This window comes from Mustela lutreola, chromosome 4 (genome assembly GCF_030435805.1).
Source record: "Mustela lutreola isolate mMusLut2 chromosome 4, mMusLut2.pri, whole genome shotgun sequence".
NCBI classification, from domain to species: Eukaryota; Metazoa; Chordata; class Mammalia; order Carnivora; family Mustelidae; genus Mustela; species Mustela lutreola.
Window position 1 is genome coordinate 185,404,735 of NC_081293.1, and position 6,814 is coordinate 185,411,548.

General features: G+C 45.9%; 1 long non-coding RNA gene across 1 annotated transcript; it reads left to right on the plus strand.

The window, feature by feature from the left end:
* Positions 1-672: 672 nt before the first annotated feature.
* LOC131830445 (uncharacterized) lies at positions 673-5,237 on the plus strand. The gene is made up of 3 exons (XR_009353170.1): positions 673-903; positions 1,023-1,176; positions 4,853-5,237. It is a non-coding gene; the product is annotated as an uncharacterized LOC131830445 (long non-coding RNA).
* The last annotated feature ends 1,577 nt before the right edge of the window (positions 5,238-6,814 follow it).

A 6,814-nucleotide genomic window follows, 5' to 3' on the forward strand; every position in this document is an offset into this window, starting at 1 on the left:
GGCCCTGCTCTAAAATCCTTGCAATTCCCCCTCCTCTGACTCTTTTTATCCTCCATGTGAGTGAGGGAATTTCAAAGTCAAAACACCGGTTCTTGCTTATCTCGCTTTGAGATTTTGCATCGGGTCTAGTGCAGACCTTGGAATATAATCTTTATTCTATCTCGGCGCTCCGGTCCCAACCTCCAATTTACTGTTTTGTTATGTACAAATGGCGATGGGCCAGGGCTTCAACAGAGGACTCAGGACCCTGAGATCAGGAGCTGAAGACAAGGAGAGCAGTTGATGGAGTTGGGGTTCAAAGCCTTGGTGGGGAAAGGGTCTGGGGGGGGGCGGAAAGGAGCAGACAGGAGGGACAGGAGAGGGCAGTTCTTAGATGGGAGGAGACAGGCAAGGAATCAATGGGACTTCCAGTCAATGATTTCTGGTTGCTCCATGAAATAGGAGGCCAGAGGTTTATTGAAGGACAGAGAAGAGGAAAAACCATGATTGAAGTGGTCTGAATCATTTGTGTGATTCCCTCAGGACTTCTGAGGGAATTTCCAGGCCAGCTTAAAGTTATAACCCCCCCTGCTGGCTCAGGAGGCTGCCAGGGCCAATGAGCTCCTCTTCCCTCTGGGTAAGTGGAGGTTAATACGCCCCGGGCTGGCACCATTGGGAGAGGAGAGATGACAGAGTACACATCACCAAAGAGAGTACAGATCACAGGACAAAGGGGCGCCAGAAAAGCCCAAAGATAGTCAGACTCCCTGGTTTAGAGAGGAAACTCTTTATCTTTGCAAATAGACTCACAGCTCAGGATCGGATGTCCTGAGTCACAGAAGCCCCAGCTGTCCACTAACCAGCACCCCGCTGAATCCGACAGCTCAGAAGAGGACGAAGATATGAAAGACCAGCCCTAATGTGGTCGGCAATTACCGGCGGGTTTTGGGAACTGGTGGGAGGGAAGAATGAAGTTCTTTGGGCTCCTTCAGACTCTGAATCCACAGTCTCAAAACCCCTGACAAAACTCGATTTTGTTTCAGAGCAATGCGTTGATGGCTGGGATCGACAGTGAAACGTTGTGATGTCTCACTTTTATCTCTGCGGACGGGTGAGGATGATGGCGACTCGGTTAAGTTGGTGTGCTGGACGGCCCAACATGGATCTACGGCTCCTTCAACTGTAGGAGGTAAAATGGTAAGAACTGAAACTCTTATTTTGGTGGGAATTCAAGGCCTGGGAAGAGAGAAAAGAAATAGAAAAACGAAGCTTAAGCAATTCTCTCCGGGATGCCTGGGTGGCTCGGTGGGCTAAGTGTTTGCCTTTGGCTCAGGTCATGATCTCAGGGTCCTGGGATCAAGTCTCTGCTCGGCAGGGAGCCTGCTTCTCTCTTTTTCCCCTCTCTCGCTCTCAAATAAATAAAATCTTTAAAAATATATATGGCCTAGTAAAGACCATTACAAAACAACACAACTGTGTTCCTGTTGAGGCAGTGCATAGATGAAGTTTACTTTTACCAGAAAAGAATAGTAGTTTGTCCCTGTTTTTAAGCAGGCACTGCTGCTTGGCATTTCCTTTTTTTTTTTTCCCCCCTCAAGATTTTATTTACTTATCTGACAGAGAGAGAGCGAGAGAGAGAGAGAAAGAGCGCACAAGTAGGCAGAATGACAGGCAGAGGGAGAGGGAGAAACAGACTCCCCACTGAGCAGGGAGCCTGATGCGGGACTCGATCCCAGGACCCTGGGATCATGACCTGAGCTGAAGGCAGACACTTAACGACTGCACCCCCTGCTTGGCATTTCCTAAAAAATAAAAAATAAAAAAACAAAAAAACCCAGGACAAACTACTATGGTTACGTGATAAGCTGGTCTTATTAATAATGGTTTTTAAAATGGTGCTTCAGCCGAGGCTGGTGAGTCACTTGAAATTGTCCCCAGTGATTTTCGGGAGACTATGCTGGACTAGCATAGTGGGGCCACTGGGAAGCCATATGGAATGTGTGTGAAAACACAAATGAACTTCTAGAGGGAAACTTTGCTGTTTCTTCCGCCCTCCCTGGCCTAAACTTGCCACATTGGAGAAACAGGTGGGATGGGTCCATGTCACTGAGTGTGCGTGTGTGTGTGTGTGTGTGTGTGTGTGTGTGTGTGTGTGATCTACACACTCTCTGAACGGGATCAAAATCTTTAGTCCCAACAAAGCAAAATGTGTCCTCGTGATTGTTAAAAGCGTCTCCACCCACAAGGGCGACACCTTACAGACAGTGGAAATAAAGGAAGGACACAGATTTCCTCAGTAAGACTCAGAACTTTTGATTGCAATCCAGTGAAAATCTCCAAGGCTAATTATTGCCTGGGTTTTATTCAGCCGCAAAGCTTCTGACGTCTGCCGGCTGGAGTGCGAGGTGCTCCATTTTAATGTTGCAAAACCTCCTAAATACTCACAAAGGCAACTGTTTATCTCAATCTTCACTTAAAACACCTGCTTACTGATCCTTGATGATGTGTTTTGAGGCTTGTGATTGAGCGTCTAACACCTGGCTGATTAGGCTGATGTTTGATCATGTTTTGAAATGTAATTTTACTATTTAGCGCGCACATCCATGCTGCAAAGCATTAAGTGGATTGGTTGTCCCCAAGCTCTTATTGTTGTTTTGAAAAAATAACCATTACAGAATAATAGCTTGTTTTCACTGAAAGGGAAATGAACTTGGCAATTCCTACTCGATGATGCAGCACTGTTCCTGAAGACCGTGGGTTTCCAAGTGTGCTACAAGGAACACCTCTCTTGGCCTCCTACCCTAGACCCTCTGGCTCCGGGGGTGGGGCCTGTGGGTTGACATTTTGAACGAAGAAACGCTACTTTGAGAGAAGGCAACTTTCCACTGGATCCTGAAGGACCATGGGTCGCTTTTCTGGGTAGAAACTTCCGGTTCCTGTCTGTGAAGGCGGTCTGAATGGAGAGTCCTGAGGCTTCCGTTATTCTGTGGGGGAACGTGGAACATGAGTGAAACGCACATCATTGCCTACTGGGCCCTGAGACCCTGCACGTGGGGCTGAGAAGTCAGGCTAAGTGTGTGACCAAGGCCATGGTAGGGGCCCACTTTCCCCCTCGTTTTACAAATGAGACCATTAGGACCCTGGAGGGTGACTGAAGGTCACTAGGGGCACTTGGGTGGCTGAGTCAGTTAAGCATCTGTCTTTTGCTCATGTCATGGTCGTCCTGGCATTGGGCTGTGATGAGCGCCCTGCTCAGGGGAGAGTCTGAGTCTCCCTCTCCCTTTGCCCCTCCCACTGATCGCTCACAAAGAAGGAAAGAGAGAAAATCTTAAAAAAAAAAAAAAAAAAAAAAAAAAAAAAGATTTGAAACTAGAACCCAGGTTTTAGTCCCTGCTTGTCCCTGTTCTCAGGTCACCAAAGTGCGAACTCTTGGAGAGGCCAGGCCCCTCCAGGCCTCTTCCTGAGCCTGCTCCCAGCTCGGGGCCCAGGGGGCTGACCTGCTTAGACTGCAACCAACGGCTCCCTGCCCCCTGGCTTCTGGCTGGACGTGGCCATCAGGAAGCACTGGTGGGAGTCAGGGAGAAGAGAGGCCCGTTGGGGTGGACACTGTGGTTGGCTCACCTGAGGGACCACGTGGGTGCAGGACAGGAACAGCTCCCCATGCTGGGACCACGTGGGGCCAGGCAGACTGTGGAATGTGACTTTAGAAGGTGACTTAAACAAAACTCAAGGGAGCTCAGGACAGTGGTTAAGACCCATCGAAGAGTAGCTACTCTTGCTGTTTTAAAAATAGCCACACACTTTATTATTTATTTGGTTAGAAAAATGAGAGGGTGGGGGATGGGTGAAACAGGCGCAGGGGATTAAGAACACTTGAGTGATTACACAATTGTTGAATCACTATGTTGTACGCTTGCAACTGATGCTGTGTTAATTATCTGGGAAGTAAAATTAAAAAATAATTTTAAAAAAGGGATCATCCATGATATAAAATTAAAATGTGCTGTAGGGTTAAGTCTTTCACCACTCAGCCTCTGTCCATTCACTTCTTCAGTGGCAAACTGTGCCCAGGTTCTTTGTGTATCCTTCCAAAGATGTTTTATGCTCCTTTAAACGTATAAATAATTATTTAAAACAGCCAGATGGTAGCATCTGGTGCGCCTCCCTCTTTTTTTTTAAATTAACAGCATTATTTCAGATCGTTCAACAGGTGATAAGTCGCCCTATCCTTTTTAGTGGTTGTATAGTATTCCTCTACCTGGATTTACTGTCATTTATACATTTAGCAGCCCACCTGTTAAGAGACTCTGTGTTTGTTTCTAACCTGATATCATTATTCACTGAAACCGTGTTGCAATGCATATCCTGAGTGTCCGGCTCAACGAGAACGTGCCAAACCCCCGAGAGTCACTGTCAAAAACACTTCCGTAGAGGCTGTATCATAGATTTACGCTTCTATCAACAGGACAGAAAAGTGCCTGGGTCCCCACAGCACCGCCAGAATCACACTCTCCATTTCAGTTACGGTCAAGGTTTGGCTAAGCAAATCCTAATCTTTGTGGGTAAAGCAGATCCTCTCCCATTTTACTTCCTAACTGGTCTCTTCCCCGCGATCTGGCAAAACTCTCCTCCAGCCAGAGCCATTTCCTGCCTTCCTTGCGGCTTTTGCTGGGTCAGCTCGTTAGCTTTAATTGTCTTCAAAATCATCTCCAGCTGCGTCATTCTTCTGGACCTGCAGAGTTACGGGAAATGCTGTCAAAACTGAGGGTGTGTCTGCACGGAGAGAGCAAGGTCTGTGCAACCAGTAGCCAAAGTTGGCAACTGGAGAATAAATCTTTTTTTTTTTTTTTTTTTTTTTTTGGTTTGAAAATAGGTCAGATCTGAAAAGGCATGGAGGAGCTGGAAGCTTCATGCCAGGGCAGCCAGAACCCAGACTCCATCCTTTGAACATCCAGGATTTCTTACAAACGGACACAAAGAACATCTCTGATTTCCTGATCCCAGTATTTATTATTCCGCTTCCCTACCGCCCATCTCCTGATATTCTGCCTATGTGGAGAAACAGATGTAGACAGGGGTCTCTCTGGGTCTGCTTCAGCAAGGGGTGTGTTGGAGTCGGCTTATACCAGCGTTCGAAGGCTGAATAGGTTTTCAGGAATTTAGTGAGCTGGTTGTTAACTATAGCCATTATTGAGAATTATATGAATTTAAAAATCATATCTTTACTAAAAACAAAGGTAATAAATATTCAAAACACATCTCTGCCTAATTATGACAGCACATCTTATTCATGCCTTCAAGTTTTTTACATCAATTGTTACCTGTATCGTGGAAATACTACATAATGGTGAGCGACTGGCCATCTCTTCTCAGCTCAGTGGTTTGTGATAGCCCTTGGTTGCCTGACATTGACTATGATGGCAGTATTTACACGAAGGATAAATCTGTGCTTGATTTATTATATTCTAGACCGAAAGTAAAGGAGAAAATATTAATAATGCACATTAGACTTTAAAGTCTGTCATGACCAGAGCTGAAGGAGAGTGAGGTCTTAATTCAATGAACATAATTTGTATAAAAGTGACTAAATCGGTACATTTCATCCTATATATACATTTATTGGAAGGAGACTTAGCAGCCTGATGTGCGACTCTATTTGTCAGGTCGTGGTGGAATCATGGCCATGATTTGACTGTGAATACAAGGGCTCTGCAAAAATTCACTATGGAATCTGCAGTAAGGACTGTGGGGTATTTCCTTACAATCTAGAAACTGGGTATTGTAAATGCACGCTCTATCAGCAAAGTCTACAGTATCCTTATACACGCCCGTTTGTCCGTTTTTTTTTCCTTTTGGAGAGTTGGTTGTTAAGTATTTACCTGTGCACACCATCTCCAGCTTTGGAATTCTTTTTTTTTTTTTTTTTTAATTTTTAAAGATTTATTTATTTATTTATTTATTTGACAGAGAGAGAGAGAGAGAGAGAGAGATCACAAGTAGACAGAGAGGCAGACAGAGAAAGAGGGAAGCAGGCTCCCTGCTGAGCATAGAACCCAATGCGGAACTCGATCCCAGGACCCTGAGATCATGACCTGAGCTGAAGGCAGAGGCTTTAACCCACTGAGCCACCCAGGCGCCCCTCCAGCTTTGGAATTCTGCGACTATGCTAGGTTTTATGCTGTTATCTCAGAAGGAATCGCGCCGTTTTCCTTGGCCCACATTCTGTACAGAGGGGCTAAGAGATGGTGGCGATATCATTTGCCTCCTTTCTTGAGGGCTAAAGCTGGGGCCTGGGGCGTCTGTATGGACCTGGAGTTCAGTGTGTCACTGATGACTAAGTCGAGGGGTAGACCTAGCACTGAGGAGGTGGCTGGCTTGGAGCCAGGCCTTTTCTGCTGAACCTTCCTTCTGTGCAATGGCCAGAAGATTTTGGCATTTTCCTAGCTCAGGAATTGGCAACCCTCCTGATTTAGCAAGCCAAGTCCTCACTTATTCACTCTAAGGTAGCCGGTGCCAGGAATACATTCTAACGTCTAAAAGTTCTCTTAATCCAGGTTCTGGCTAAAGTCACTACAGAGAAGAATTCTGTTATTAAGATAAAACCTACTGAAACAGAAGATCAAAAATATGAAATTTCTTTAAACTTTTGACATGAACTAAATATTTGTGATTTTGCTCCTCATCTGAGGGAGGTTTTCATCTTGCCCTATGTGACTTGGGCAGCGGGGCACATTCCTTACACCAGTGCCCTGGGTCATCATTTCGGGGCCTCTGAGAAGCTGTGGGCTGTCTGGGGTGTTCCCAGCAGGTGTCAGGGATTGGCAGGGGTTGGCCT